The sequence below is a fragment of the Cydia amplana genome, chromosome 14, assembly GCF_948474715.1.
Source record: "Cydia amplana chromosome 14, ilCydAmpl1.1, whole genome shotgun sequence".
NCBI lineage: Eukaryota > Metazoa > Arthropoda > Insecta > Lepidoptera > Tortricidae > Cydia > Cydia amplana.
The window spans coordinates 16,341,979-16,358,973 of NC_086082.1; the positions used below are offsets into that span (position 1 = coordinate 16,341,979).

Sequence of the window (16,995 nt, forward strand, 5' to 3'; positions counted from 1 at the left end):
CAAGGCTAAAAGCCAAGGTACGTCTATTTTTGACGCGTCGCAATTTCTTTTGGCAATTGGTGGATTATGTTAGTTTCGTTGAAAATTTGCAATATCACATCTGTTATTTAACGGTCTACCGCGCAAATGGCGATATATATATTCTTTGAACTTGGCTGGACACGCTACCGCGTGTCTAGATGAAGCTATCACGTGTTCCCTTGAATATTCATGTTGTTATCTCCGAAACGACACCGTACCATCCGCGCAGTGCAAAGTTATTTGCTAACGGTATCGGTATATAGCCATTTTGGACCTTGTTGCTTAGGCCGTAAGGTTTTTTCGCCGTTGAATGGCTAGCCTAGAAAGTAGCTGGTCGTTTTAGGATCTCGTCGGTAACTGTCAGCTGCGAAGCTTGCAGCAGTTATTCAGTAACTAGCTTAGCCAGTGGCTCGGGCCGTGTTGGATTCGGCCTGTTATGGCTCCTCTACACGATGGGCCAGCGCCGGCCGCTCCAAGGGACGCATTTATGCGTTAGACTCGTTAGAGGGAGCAAGTGATATTGCTATCTCATTCTACCGCATGGCTGCGTCCCTTGGAGTGGCCGGCGCTGGCCCATCGTGTAGAGGAGCCATTATTTCCCTTCCTCTCCCGAAATTTACAATAATAAAGTAGCATATGTCTATTTTCAAAATTTTCTACATGCTTGGTTTCTTGAAAATGAATAATCGAGTTAATTTCGCTTTATTGTGAATGCGACAGACACGAGGACCGGAGTCAGCAGTATAAGTTGCTAAGCGCGCCAAGTGTTCAAAATGGTCTGAGCAGAATTTTGTTATTAAGCGAGTACAGTAAGCGTGTGCATATCATTTTGCGAACCTCACCCACTTAACTACTTCTGCTATTGTCTATACTCACACCAAACATTTAACCGATATACAAAAACGATATCAATCGAAAAGTGTCAGGTAGCGCATATCGAAATAGTGTCCCACGTCACCCCCATTACGATTTTACTCCCTCGCACGATCTCAACCGCGCGAATCCAATCACTCCCGCCAAAGAGAATGACAAATCAGCAAACACGAATGATTGATGGCATGGTAATGACGGATGATAATGAATATTCGCAAGGGCGATGCCAGTGGTTATGGAGATTGGGGCTTTGTGGCTTGTACAACGATCTGCAGAAAGGGCTAGGGCGTATAGGTATTAAGTATCGTATATATATTTACTATTTACATAGTCTATCTACCCGATCTTTAGGAATCTCTTATTTTAAAAAAAAATTGACATTAGTCGCAATGCATCTTGTGCGCACTGTTGAAATAGTAGAGTCAGCAGCAGAAATTACTAAGCGAGCGAGGTGTTCAACATTACCTTGCCGCGCTCTTATTCTCTTAACAATAAAGTCGCGTCCAGGTCATTTTGAACACCTCGTCCGCTTAGCAACTATTGCTGCTGACTGTACCCTCGTTGTTAAAATATATTCGATTAATTAACTTTAAGCCTAAAGTTACCATGAACGGCCAGGGGCAAGTTTCTCAAAAGCTAGTAACTTGTTATACAAGCGGATGTCACTTTTTGACAGCTTTTGTGAGAAAGGGACTTCCGTTTACAAGTTACAAACTTTTGAGAAACGGGCCCCAGGAGAACAACTAAATACATCCTAGAGGAACTCTGCATCCCCAAACAACCTGTGTTACCTAAAGATTTTTTAAGTTAAAGTCTCAGTATGTATGTAAACGGACAGTGTCATCATCTTCCTCGCGTTGTCCCGGCATTTTGCCACGGCTCATAGGAGCCTGGGGTCCGCTTGGCAACTAATCCCAGTAATTGGCGTGGGCACTAGTTTTTACGAAAGCGACTGCCATCTGACCTTCCAACCCAGAGGGTAAACTAGGCCCGTATTGGGATTAGTCCGGTTTCCTCACGATGTTTTCCTTCACCGAAAAGCGACTGGTAAATATCAAATGATATTTCGTACATAAGTTCCGAAAAACTCATTGGTACGAGCCGGGGTTCGAACCCGCGACCTCCGGATTGCAAGTCGCACGCTCTTACCGCTAGGCCACCAGCGCTAAACGGACAGTGTAATTTATCTAAATGCAAATGAAAACATTAGGGTTCGGTGCGATGGTGCGAATAACCGGAAGGTTTATGGGTCCCTGCGGTGAGATACATCTTCACAGTACTGGGGAATAGCGGTATTTTAATGATATATTAAATCTGTGTGAAATAGAAACTTTTACGCTTTCAGTGCCGAGCGCCCCATTTCTAATATATACAAAAAGAACACACCTACCTAGTGTGTTCGGCAGTGAATGTGTTAATGTGTTGTGTCTATTTTAACTGCGCTAGGACACAACACTGACAATAACAATTCCGATTTCGTCGATTCAAATCTAAAAGATGCTCTAAAAGTGTACAAGTAAGTATGTCAAATGAATATAAAACTATGATCAGATCTGTGAAGTCCGAATGACCCGATAAGTTAAGTGCATAGTGATTTGATATCACTGCGAGCGCTAGCGTATAACGCTAACCGCAAGCATATTTATATTAAGGTGACAGTCCATTTCCAACCGCAGCTGCACTACTGTTCATTTTACTATGGAAATTAACAGTAACAGCGACGCATTCATTCTAGTAGTGCAGCTGCGGTCAGAAATGGAATGGCACCCTTAACATGAAATAAGTAAACAGGTTATTAAAATCTGAGGCCATTGCCTATTCCTGTATTTGTTAACCTATTAATATACCTATCTTTGCAAATTATGCTTTGCAACTGCCGAAACCATTATCCATAAAATGTTTCATACAACTTGCATTTCCTATTCCCTTTGTTTCCATAAACAGCTGAATCCTTTAGTCTGCCCTATACGAAAGTTCAACGTTCCTTCACTTGTCCGACTCAACCTATTTCCACGCCAATCTGAACCTTAATCGGACGCATTACGGCTGTCGGGATTCAAAGAGTTATCTCCCAGATAAGTGGACGAAGCGTTTCGAAAACGTAATGGAAATGGCTTTGCCCCTTTAATTTAAGGTAGGGTAGGGGAGGTAAGGGAGTTGTTACACCGGCGGCGAGCGGAAGCGAACTAACATCTACCATTTCAACCGATTTGTGATCAATGTTGTGTTCGTAGTCAAAGTTGAGCGACAAGTGTCAAATGTGACGTTTCTTCAAAGAACTACGTCACTTTATATCCAATCCATATCGTTTCAATATCTTATATTTGACGTATCTTAAAGTTCGAATATGGCTGTCAGTCGAAAAATGAGTAGAGTAGAAGTTTTAACAAGGATAAATAATACATTCACACTTATGAGCTATTAAAACGAATATAGCTTGGCAAGCCATTTCTGTCAGTAGAAAAAGGAGGCAAATTTAAAAAATGTAGGCGCGAAGGGTTGTCCTTTCGTAGAAAATTTTAATTTCACGCCTTTTTCTATCGAAAAAGTGGGTTTGCTACAGTATAAAGAGAGATTTTACTATTATTAATGTTTTTGAGTATATATGTTTTTCGTTTAGATTTTTAAGGTTCTTGAAAACCCCGAATGCCTTAAAATATCCATGTAGAGATCAGAGCGTTCAATAGAGATCTGACTAGATATTTGTAGCTAAATAATTGAAGGCTTATTATTAACCGGGTAACTAAAATATTAAACAGGAACTTTCATTGGGCATATAATAATATAATTTGGCTGTGCATTAATATTTTGGCGCCAAAAAACATATATTAGCCTCAAATATAAGCATCATATTATTAAAAAAACTGGCAGCAAAATCGAGCCACCCAAAAAATGTATAGGGAACTTAAAGTGATAGGTTGGCGTCTAAAATAATAAATTGGCAACTAATATTGCAAAGCGATCATAAAATTTAGTTTTCATCTAGTTGTTCACACCTAAGTAATCAACTAATCATAACTGAGCATATCGTTTCAGCTAGGTAGTATTTTAATAACACGAAAGCATTTAAATTTAATTAATATTGGACACTTTTTACACAAAATACCTCAAATTACGTAATACGCAATGGTCAGTATACTTATAATCGAAAATTCTAATCATGAAACGCCTAATGGTCATTATACCACTAGATCTTTAAATTTTTAATTACTAATTTCAATAGTTACCACTGTGTACTGCTAGAGTCAACAGATAGGTGCGACGACGAGGAGCGAAGCGAGGAGGAGCGTGTTAGGTTGACCGTGTAATGACCAAACAAAATATTTTAAAAGAACTTCATTTTTGAATAAATAGATCGGCTTTTTCTTTTTAAAATGTGCTTCATAAATGGTCTCCAATATAATTATTCAGTTGCCACATAAATACTTGGTACCTGCCTAAAAATATTCAAACACTGTAACGGCATTAAAATACAGCTCATATTGATATATTTTAAGGCTCCGTTTTTGTTGCCAAACTATTAATTTTAGTAGCCATTTCTATTTTTTTAAACTACCCAAAATCGATTAATTAGTTGACCGGTTAAATACGTGCCATAATTGAATCCATTAGATCTGTTATGTTCCATATCGCTGCTAATACTCCACTGTGTGGCACACACTTAAAGACCTTTCGTAAATTACCCGTTATAAAAGTTTCTTAGAACTGGAAATCGACGAGTTTTGTTACCAGTTACCACACTTTGTTTTACAGGCTTCCATTGTTCTGTTATTTTTAAGCTTTATTACTTAAAACACTGAATTTCCGAAACATATTTTTTCAATACACAACTTCCCGCTATTCAAAAAAAGTTGTGAGTAGTCAGTGAAAATTTTCAACTGATAAATTATATTTGTCAAGTTTCTAATATGTAAGTATGGTTTGTAGCTTTCTAATAGACCCCGAAGGCTAATCCTATTGTCTATTGTTAAGAAAAACCGCTCGTGCCACGTGCCACAACCACCTGCATAAAAAATCGGTACTTCGGTTACTGAGTGCCGGCGAGTCGAACGCTACAGAACCAGTCTAAAATGTGTCATCGAGATGCGTAAAGGCGCGTTATCGGAGAGCGCACCTACACTGGTTTTTTGAGCGTTGGACTAGCCCGCGCTCAGGTGCCAAATAGAATAATTAGGACCCTTTTTTGCAGGTAAGTAGCACGTGCGGTTTTACTGAACAATATACAATAGGATAACCCTTCGGGGTCTACTAGAAAGCTACAAACTATACCTACGAGTATATAGTTCGATGATTAAAAGATTCCATTCCGTTATCGTGCATTTCGTACATGTATTAGCGCGAGCGAGACCCACGATTTATTTATTTATTTAAGTAAGACACGACAAGAGCGTGTAACAGACGATCTAATTCTAAAAGGATTTACGTGTAAATAATTATGTCAGGCATGAATGAGACGTGAAAAGTGCCGTGGACAGGAATGCCCGAGTCCTCGGTACAATAAATAACAGCGTACACGCGAAAGCTCCCGGCCAACAATGAAATATTTCCCAGCGCGCGGGATTAACGATGACTGCGATATATGCTTATTTTTGTACGCTTTTTCTCACGGGTTTTATGGAAAGCTAGTATTTTGAGGGAAATTTATATCATGGTAAGGCCTTTCTCACATATGGCAACCCGATAATGCCTATTTGTCAACTGCGACCGGCGCTCTAACGCGTTAGGTCGTTGACATTTAGTAATTTTTAGGTCACCTTATGTGAGAAAGGCTTAAGGGATACATGTTTGATGATACGTGCCCATAATTTAAATGTGTTCATCAACCAATAAAAACTCTCGATCAAAATATATACTCATCGCAATATTTATAAAATAAAAAAGAACCCAACTTATTTTTACATCGGACAACTATTAGAAATCAATCTTTATTACATTACTCACATATCCCGTAAAATTCAAATTTCCTGGGAGATTAGCGGCACTAGTTTTGTGTATATAAATATGATAAACCTATTTATGCTGCAACATTCGCAGTCATGCGGCGGTGCGCCGATCATAAATTACAATTAGAATCCGTCTAGAGTCTAGACGGTGCGGCGGTATTTTTAGCCCAACATGGAACGGAAGTCTTCGGGAAAGCGTCCACAACTGTCAACAGACAATTCGTTTACCTTATTGCACAGGCATAAGGTCCAATGATGGTCAGATACATACGTGATGTTGTAGTTATTACAATTAGAATACGCCTCACGGTTACTGCATTCCGTGGGTGATAAATCTTTGGAGCTGTGATTTGGATTAAGATTATGCTGAATAAAGATTTATTCCATACATTGTAGACTGGCTTTTTCCCCTTTTCTAAATGTTTACTCTTTAACGAACCGACATAAACAATAGTTGCCTGTTGTGGTGTCTAACTAATATGAAATTTATTTATTGTTTCAGAAAAATCAAGTTGATCAAAAGTGGTAAGTATTAAAACGAATCATTTTAAATATTGACTTTGTTAACACGTGCCATATTTGGATTGGTTAACTTAACTTTAACAAAGATGCCATTTCTTCGCTGCCATGCCGTCGATTGTCGACACTCGTAGCAACGATAGCGAAACGAAACATCGTTTTCTGCTACGAAGCGGAGAAACCTGCTACGGCCCGTAGCCCGTACACCGTAGCGTAGCATAAGTTTAGTTATGTTTCTTCATTTGAACTTTTTTTAACAGGAGCTCGATAATAATTTAGCAATTTATTATGGTTTTGATACGAACTTGACGATGTGTGCATTTTACGCACGACTTCTATTCTATTTCGCATGCACCAATCAGCGTGAGCGACCTTCAAAATAAGATTATTATATGTATCGGGCTCCAGTTTTTGATATCTTAATAAGACTAAAGTAAGCCGTAAATACGTAGCTGAATATAAACGTAAATTTACTACACAGTAACACGCGAATTTACGGGTAACATATTACTGCAAAGTTATTTTTAGGATGCGAATTATTGTGACGGCTGAAACAATTACAGCAAAGGCTGCAGGCGCTGCAGCTGTAATTGACTGTTTCACAGACAGTACAGACACGCACACACGAACACACATACCGCCGACTGTATGCGACACACAGAATGGCCGCCTGAGTGATAATTTAAGTGTAATGTAAAAAAAATTGAATGCAGCAATAAACTATAATCATAATATTATAATTAACACATTCACTGCCAGCGACCCGCTAGGCGGGTTCTCTATTCGTATGCGCTTTTCGCTAGGAAGATTTGGAGAGATTTGATGTCATGTAGAACGCCTGCTGGAACCCATTCACGGGTACATCAATAGATACCCGTGAACCGGTTTCAGCAGGCTTTAGAAGCTATTGTGGAGAATATGGACAGAGTACTGGTCTACGGTTTAAGTTTGGGTGGAAAATAAATACCAAGGTGGTTTGAATCCACTTTAAAGTTTTGACTTTATCTTTTGTCCAGCGCCTTGCGGTTAATATTGAGCGCTAAATTATTCAAATAATTCTTCCTTCCAAGTTTTGAACTCAGTAAACATTTTATGATGGATAAAAACAAATTTATTGGCTTTTAGAAGCTCTATTATAGCTTATAAACATTTCAAATGTACAAAAATATTAATAAAGTAGGTACATTTTTGATGCTCCTTTGTTTAATTTAGTGTTTAATGGCTTCACAATGTTTTTTCAGCGAAATTTAAATTGCTGTTAAAATATTTTTATGAAACTTGTCCGGTATAGTCTTGCATATTTTATTTTTTATAGTAGGTAGTTATTTTTTATTTCGTGGAATTAAAGATAAATTGTTTGCCCCAAGGGAATAGACGTTATTTTGTTACTTTGCTGCTTTATTTCGCTAAAATATTTGGATTTTTGTCTCTGAAATATGCAGCCATTATCTAAAATAATTTAATCTTTATTGAAGAGCTAATTCACATTCTCTACTGTACTTAGTCATTGTCATTATCAGGCTTAAGTACATGTATTACACTTTGGAATGTAATGTTACAAACGTAAAACATGTTAAATTTGAGCTTGTTACACTTTTACGATTGGTGTCACAGGTATAGAGGATGTTTTTTCAAAATTTTGTGAAGTGGATATGTAGTCACACTGAGCAACTTTTATATACTATTATAGCAACCAGCCTCGAAATCGCGAAATAAATTTATGAAGCTTTTGCAGTTTCGTAGCAAAAATTGCTCAGTATGCCCTATATGTTCAAAATATGGCTAATGGTTGGAAATACAGCTTGTATTAGAGTCGTATTTCGTACACTACAGCTTTTTAGGGTTCCGTACCCAAAGGGTAAAAACGGGACCCTATTACTAAGACTCCGCTGTCCGTCCGTCCGTCCGTCCGTCTGTCACCAGGCTGTATCTCACGAAAGTCACGAACCGTGATAGCTAGACAGTTGAAATTTTCACAGATCATGTATTTCTGTTGCCACTATAACAACAAATACTCAAAACAGAATAAAATAAAGATTTAAGTGGGGCTCCTCCCATACAACAAACGTGATTTTTGACCGAAGTTAAGCAACGTCGGGCGAGGTCAGTACTTGGATGGGTGACCGTTTTTTTCCTTGTTTTACTCTATTTTTTGTTGATGGTGCGGAACCCTCCGTGCGCGAGTCCGACTCGCACTTAGCCGGTTTTTACAAACTAGGAAAATCGTTTGCACATGATGTCAATGTGTCAGATGCACGCACTGCCCGCGGCAGGAGTTAATTGAACTCCTGTTTGAACACGACTGACAAACGTGTAATATTTAACTGCACAAATAACTGCATTCTGTCAATATTGGTTCCTGGTTTACCAATCGTAGGATGCATTCAATTTACAGTGCATCATTCTGTTTGTATCTATTTTTGTGTAGAAAAAAATCGGCACAAATGGCTAAACATTTCTAAAAAGATGTAGCAGTTTTGATGCGATTCATATGCAGCTTCCACACACTTCATTGTATTAGCTACACTGGAAAAATCACATCACTAAATAGTATAATACAAAGACGCTGTCTGTCTGTCCCTATGTATGCTTAGATCTTTAAAACTTCGCAACGGATTTAGATGTAGGTTTTTTTTCGCTCTGGATGAGCCTTCTGCCGAGACCCTTAAGGCCAATGGTGGAGAAGTAGCCATTGGCTTTAAGAAGGTGCTGTTCCGGCTAAAAGGGGGGCCAAATGCTCCCCCAGCACAGCAGACGAAGCAGCAACCTCAGCCCCTCGCTGAACCTACTCCTGGGCCAAGTACCATGGTACCTGACAGCCGAAACCCTATACCCCAGGGCTCCCGTGGCCGTGGGGGCGGGCAACCGGCAGCCAGAGGCACAAGGGGCGCGACGAGGGGCATGGTACCCGGACGGGCCAGACCCACAACCTCAGCAACAGGAGGACCTCCAGGGACTCCTAGTGCGAGAGGCAGGGGAGGGCCACAACGGGTCACCAAAAGGGCCAAATAAAAGGCGTTGGCCCTATGGCACCCGCGAGGGTCCTGCAAGCGAACATCCATCATGCGGCAGCTGCCACGGCCATTGTTGAAAGCCGGCTTGCAGGACACGTCGACCTCGCATTACTTCAAGAACCTTGGGTGCGAAACTCAACCATACTAGGACTGAACTCGGTTGGTAAAGTTTTATACAATACTAACGGAATTAAGCCTAGGGCTTGCATTGCTTTTGGCAAGAACATTGACTTTCTACCTGTTCCAGAGTTATGCACAGACGACCTGGTAGCAGCGTATGTAAATCTCAAGGGATGGAGCGGGCAGAGGATTATACTTTGCTCGGCATACCTCCCTGGAGACAGGAATGACCCCTCTGCGGAACTCACAGCCGTGGCCGACTATGCCCGCAGACACAACGCAGAAATTCTGGTGGGATGCGACGCTAACGCCCACCACACCAACTGGGGAAGCACTGACATCAATGATAGGGGTGAGTTACTACATGACTTTCTTCTATTCAATAACTTCCAAATTCTAAACATAGAATGTACACCCACCTTTGTCACTAGGGTTAGGAAGGAGGTTTTAGACTTGACTTTTGCATCTTCAAATCTAGCCAGGCATATTCAGAACTGGAGGGTAAGTGATGTGGAATCGCTGTCAGATCATAAGCACATCTGTTTTAATATATGTTTTTCTCTCAGTGTTCAAACGGTCACCTTCAGGGATCCCCGGAGGACGGACTGGGAGGGCTACAGGAGCAGCCTAGAACGTAATCTGGAATCCGCAGCGAAGGTGATAAAAACGAGGGAGAGTTTAGAACTTGCGGTAGAGGTGGTCTCAAATGGCATTGTAAGTGCCTTTGAAGAAAACTGTGCTCCCAAGGTCAAATCGACTAAACGTGTGGTCCCATGGTGGAACTCCAACCTCAGGAGGCTCAGGGCCAAAGCACGCAAGTTATTCAATAGGGCTAAGAGGACAGATGAGTGGGAGGTCTATCGGAAAGCCCTAAATGAATACAGTAAAGAGATTAGGAAAGCTAAGAGAGCGTCATGGAGGAGGTTCTGCGAGGACATTGAAAATACGCCTCAAGGAGCGAGACTTCACAGGATACTCTCCAAAGCTAGAAGTAATCAAGTGGGCCTTCTCAGGAGGCATGATGGCTCCTTCACTGCTAGTGAGACGGAGACTCTGGAGCTCTTAGCTGAAACTCACTTTCCAGGGGCAGGACAGTCACACGAGCCCCAGGTGGTCAGAGGCCTGCATAGGCCCTGCCCGGAGGACTGGAGGCAGGCTGCCCTCGTCATAAGACCCGGGATAGTGAGGTGGGCCATAAGCTCGTTTAAACCCTACAAGACGTGCGGCCTGGACGGAGTAAGCCCTGTGCTAATGCAGCGAGGAGCTGAAGTCCTAATCCCGCATTTGGTTAGAATCTTCAGAGCTAGCTATGCCTGGGGACATCTACCAGAACCTCGGAATAATAAACCAACAGGAACCGCCATTAACAGGCGTTCCCCTCTGCCAAAAGTCGGCGGCCGCCGGTCAAGGAGGTTATATAAAACTAGTTGCCATACGTCATACGCCATTCAGCAAACGTCAGTATAAGCGGAATGTTAGGAGCAGAAAATGCCGAATTGTAGCGTTTTCTCCTGTAAAAACGGATCGGAAACATCTAGCGTACTTAAAGGACACGTTTCTTTTCATATGTAAGTACTATTACATGTAAATATTATCAAATAGTGCACTAATTTAGCAAAAAACTAAAAAACATTGTCAATCTGAAAGTGATACCACTTCATGGTACTAGATCTAATTTAGGGTAATATTTAAAGAAGACTTTCTAAATATTCATTAAGTATACCTAACTTCTAATTTGCGTTGCTTATTTATATAATTTATATTACACATTATTTTTCTATAACACCTTATTTTTATATCAACATAATCCATTCAACCAAATAAATAGTATAAATCATAAATAACGTGATATTACCGATATAGGGTCATTGTGCTAGTTTCCGTCCATGCTCTAGTTTTTGTCCACATGACAGATAAGCAAATAACATATTAAATATTATTTGATATTCAATTTGCTACTTGCCAAATACATTTTTTATGTAGATAGATATATTGTCTCGACATTAAGGATTGTATTAAGTCCAAATTTGTGCAGCAATGTAGATTTATATTCAATTTCGTCAAGTGGACGAAAACTAGAGCTCGACGAAAACTAACGCACCTACCCTACTACTGTTTGAAAATTAATTTTTCTCTTAGTTTCTATCGTATATTTTTTATTTGACATGTCCAATATTTGTATTGTGTTTTATTTATTTTAAGGTATTTACTGCCGTCATTTTCCATAAATAGGCACTTTTAATTTATTACTCTGGTATCACTCTACCATAGTTAGCGATGGGACACCATAAAAACCAATATCGATAAAATTTATATGAACATTATAAATATATTGTTATTTTGATTCATTTTTTTAGATTTCCAAAAGATGCAATAAATTTTAAAAATAAGTAGTTTTCAGCTTATCAAGCCATCGAAAACCTAAAAATATTGCAATATCAGTCACGTTTTAAAGATCTAAGAACTGCATAAATAAGTTTGTAATTCCATATAAATATATGCTATTACAACGTTACTGTTGCAGTTCCTAAAAATAGTAGGTAAAGTAAAGGTACACTACGATGTATGTACGATGTGAGTACGAATAAAGATGTGTTTAGTTATGATATGTGTATACATAGTATGGGTATGAGTACCCGAAAAGAAGGACTGTCTACAAAAAGAGATGAGATCCCATCAAAAACATTACATGTAAAAAAGGTGCAAGTCTCGCAACGCTTCTACTACAAAAAAGTTTTGACATGTAATGCTAATGTGAAACCAAGTCGGTTATTTTAATCAGTGCCAGGGGGTGTTAAAACCGTATCAATAAGATATATTTAATTTGTAATACATATAATGACTTGGCAATCGCACATAATGCTTTACTCGTACCGTACTCGTAAATATGTGTAATGCTCAAACTGCAATTAGCGCTAGCGTTATGTTCAATTAGAATTATGTATTTTTAATAGGTGACGATGATCCTTATGTCATTATGCAGCCGTGCGATGGCCAAGTCATTATACGTATTATAAATTAAAGATTTCTTATTAATACGGTTTTAACACCCCCTGGCACTGATTAAAATAACCGACTTGGTTTCACATTAGCATTACATCTCAAAACTTTTTTGTAGTAGAAGCGTTGCGAGACTTGCACCTTTTTACATGTAATGTTTTTGATGGTTATAATTGACTAAAGCAGACAGTTATAATTCAGTCAATAAAATATCGACAATATTATCGACAAGTCCCTCGCACTTCTACGTTTACTTAGAACTGACATCATCTCGTTCACGGACAGGGTTGTCTGTGTTTGTTCTTGTATTTGTGTGAATATAGTTTATGCTAGTGTTTGATAATTTTGTCGTGTGCGTGTGTAGCGACGCATGCAAAAAACGCATTAGTGTTTACATTATTTGTGTGCGTTCCTCGCCCCCCGCGCCGAAAACGGCAGAATTTTTCACATAGAAATTAGTGCGTGTCACCACTCCATATTGGATTATTACTCCGAGACCAGAACAGTGGAACAAGGTCAAGGTATTATTTATACCGAAGGCTGGGAGGAAGGATTACGCGTTAGCCAAGTCCTTCAGACCCATCAGCCTCTCCTCGTTCCTCCTTAAGACCTTGGAAAAGGTAATTGATAGGTACATCAGGGAGAGCTGTCTTCTGAGTAAACCCATACACGACAGCCAACATGCTTACCGTAGGGGCAGATCTACAGAGACTGCCTTGCTGGAGCTGGTTGACAGAGTGGAAAGGGCTTTGGAAGACAAGGAAATAGCCCTATCGGCCTTCTTAGATATTGAGGGCGCTTTTGATAATACACCCATTCGGACACTGGTGGAAGGGCTTAGGGCCAAAGAGGTGGACTCCACCACTATCCGCTGGGTGCAAAGCATGCTCTCAAGCAGAATGGTTAGGCTGGACTTGCTTAACACCACACTCGAAGTGGCCACTGTGAGAGGCTGCCCGCAGGGGGGTGTCTTATCTCCCCTGCTCTGGACTCTTGCGGTGGATGGACTTCTGCACAAGATGGCGGACTTCCGAATCGACACACAGGGGTACGCTGACGACCTTGTTGTGACGGTGAGGGGCAACTGCCAAAGTACTTTATCAGACCTTATGCAGAGGGCTCTCAACACCATAAATACAGTGCCAGCCACTTGAATAGCCTCACTCAACAAAAATAATATTTCTCATAGTAATATAAAAAGGAGATATATATTAAACATTAAATATGAAATAAAACAAGAAGCCTTGTAATAGTAAATACAATATTTATTGTTATCTAATCAAAGTTTTAAGAAATAACGTCAAACAAATAAATTGACCCTTCCACTTGAATAGCCTCACATGCTAAAAGATACTGTTTAGTTATTAAAACTCTCGTTTAATATTTCGTATACCTTCCATTAGACCTTATTAATTCGAAAATACGTTTAGGTAGTGATTCATATAAAGAATGTATGTAATTAACGTCCACAGAATCCCAAACAGTGTAAATAGCTTGAATGAGTTCTTCTTTATTACTAAACTGTCTTCCGTTGTAATATACTTGCCGAGAAAGCCAACCCCAGGCATTTTCCATGATGTTCAGATCAGGGGACAAGGATGGCCAATCTAGAACTTCAATCTGGTTTTCTTCAAACCACTTTGTAACTATAGCTGACTTGTGTATGGGAGCATTATCATGCTAAAAAAACACTTTTTTTCTACCTATTACTTTTCTGATCTTACTTTTTGTTTCTTTTAATAAATTTAAATACTTTTCAGAATTTAGTCTTCCGTCTACCACAATTAAATCAACAGTACCATAGTAAGAAATTGCTCCCCAAACCATCACCGATCCGAGAGTTGAATGATGACGTGATAGTACTTTCGGTTCTTTCCTTAGGTCATGAAAATAATATTTAAATCCATCTGGACCATCTAGATTAAACTTTTTCTCATCACTAAAAATCACATTTCGCCACTCGGTTTTCCAGCACATGTACTTTTTAGCCAAAGACAGTCGACCCGCCACATGTTGTTCGCGCAAAGGAGGTTTACTCATGATTTTTTTTCGTTTGAGGTGGGATGATGTTCTAATAATCCGTCGAACTGTAGAGAGAGGTGCTCTAGTATTTATTTCACTAGCTATTTGCCTGGCGGTCTTGGTGGAATTTGAAGCAGTGCGTAAAATAAGTCGACGTTCACGATCCGTAGTGGCAAATTTTGTGCGTCCTTTATACTGGTGGCCGTAATTTTCCTTATTTTTAACATAATTATTAATAACTTTAGGGCTGCGACCTATTTTTTGAGCTATCTCACGATGGGATAATTTTAGAGTTAAATAAAAATTAACCTTTTCAATTTCTAAACTTGTAAGTTTTTTCCACGTCCCATAGTCACAAAAACACTGTGTTTATCGCGTTACTGCAGGTACTTAATAGAATGCCATCTGTATTATCTAATCATAATAAAATAAATTTGAAAGCGAAACTTAAATGCACGGTTTGGACGATTATGTTACACTGAGGCTATTCATGTGGACGGCCCGTATTAGCTCTTGCGTCCACAACGTTTCGCGCGCAGTCAAATTCGGACTTGTTAATGTGTCGTTCGATAAACGTCAGGGCGTACAATTCAAATTTAAGATATATTGATAAAAATAATCACGTATAATTATAATACTCACAATATATAGGTGAGGCTATTTAAGTGGTTGGCACTGTACATGGTGTGGAGAGAATGAATTGTCTATCAACGCAGATAAGACAATTATAGTTCCATTCACGAACTAGCGGAAAATAGACAAACTCAAACCGCTTGTCATGAATGGTAAAAGTATTCCGTTCTCAACAGAGGTCAAATATCTGGGGGTAACACTGGACCAGAAACTGACCTGGAACAAGCATGTGGACGGAACTATACAAAAGGCTAGATTTTTTTTTTTTTTTTTTTTTTTTATTTATTGAATAATACAAGTTACATGCATGTTAATATTACAGGACCCATCGTGGGCAAAACCTTGAGGAGGTTTGTGTGCCGATGGGGAGTTCAAGAAAAAGAAATCATGATACATATCTATCTTATAATAACTAAAATTATTATTATATGTAACTAAGGTCGTTAGATTGCAACAAGTGCATTTTAATAACTTTTTTTATATTTTTCCCGTTTACATATTGTGCTCTAGCATCTTCTGGTAAATCATTTAATATTTTAGGCAATATATATGTATACAGCCTAGTGCCATATATGTTATTATATTTGGGTAAACAATATTTGTTTTGGTTCTGTAGGCTTCTTAGTTTTGTACATCTTTTATATTCTTTTAGTTTAGTGACATGGTGATATTCTTCAGTTAGTATGGCTAGTTTACATTTATTTTGAACTGGGAGTACATTACAGTATTTGAAAAGTTGTGCGTAGTCTGTTTCGTGCTTCTTTTTTATATGCTTAGGTACAAGTGTCTTTAATAGTCTTATCTGTAAGTTATATATTTTTTCTATATATGTTTTAAAGGTTCTACCATATGTGCTCAGAGCGTAACCGATCACAGAGTCAGCGAGGGCTAAATACAACATACGTAAGGTTTTGTACGGTAATTTGTACCTTAGTGTTGACATTTTACTTAGAATTGCTCTTAATTTATCGCACACATAATTAATATGAGGCCCCCAGTTGAATCTGTGGTCGATTATGAGCCCAAGATACATGTGTTCTGTGACTACTTCGATTTTATCACAGTTACACGTTGTGATATTAGGTTGGTGCAGGCAGCTATGTTGGTGTGCAACCACAGTAATGTCATGAGTAGTTTTATTCTGAGCCGAACGAATATGCATTATTTTCGTCTTTTGCGCGTTAATTACTAAACCGACGTCATGCGCCCATTTGCAAAGGGTGTTGAAGTTAGATTGCATTGTACGCTCGGCGGCCACTATGTCACGGTCGGCTGTGATAATGCATGTGTCGTCCGCGAACTGATAGACCGAGCCCTCGGTTATTATGTTGCACATATCATTAACATACAGCAAGTACTCAGTTGGGCCGATTATGGATCCCTGCGCTGTGCCTTTTTCGGTTTTTATTTCGTCACTGTATGTGTTGTTTATCTTTACGCGTGTATGTCTATTTGTGTGATAGTTTTTCAGCAAGTTAACTAAAGGGCCCTGTATACCGCTCTGCTCTAGTTTGTAATACAACGTTTGATAATCTAACATTTCAAAAGCTTTGCTGAAATCAATGAAAACAACGAGCACATGCCTTTTTTCATGCATGTGCTCGTTGATTTCATTGTTAAAGTCACAAAGTAGCTGAGAGGTACTTCGGTTTTTTTGGAAACCGTATTGTTTACTGTTTATTATATTGTTTTCAGTCAAAAAGTTACTGATTTCGTTACCGAGGTATCTCTCAACTATCTTATCGATACACGACAATATAGTTATTGGTCTATAGTTGTTATAGTCTTTATGCACTCCTTTTTTGTAAATAGGGCGTATTATACCCGTTTTGAGTTCGTCGGGGTATACA

At 39.2% G+C, this 16,995-nt stretch overlaps 1 protein-coding gene across 1 annotated transcript in view; it reads left to right on the forward strand.

Annotated features, from left to right (window-relative positions):
* LOC134654241 (stress-activated protein kinase JNK) overlaps positions 1 to 16,995 on the forward strand; it is a 173,893-nt gene that overhangs the window by 94,093 nt on the left and 62,805 nt on the right. The window contains exon 2 of the mRNA XM_063509711.1: positions 6,340 to 6,362. The gene's annotated coding sequence lies outside the window, so the exon portion shown is untranslated. The remainder of the gene's footprint in view (positions 1 to 6,339; positions 6,363 to 16,995) is intronic.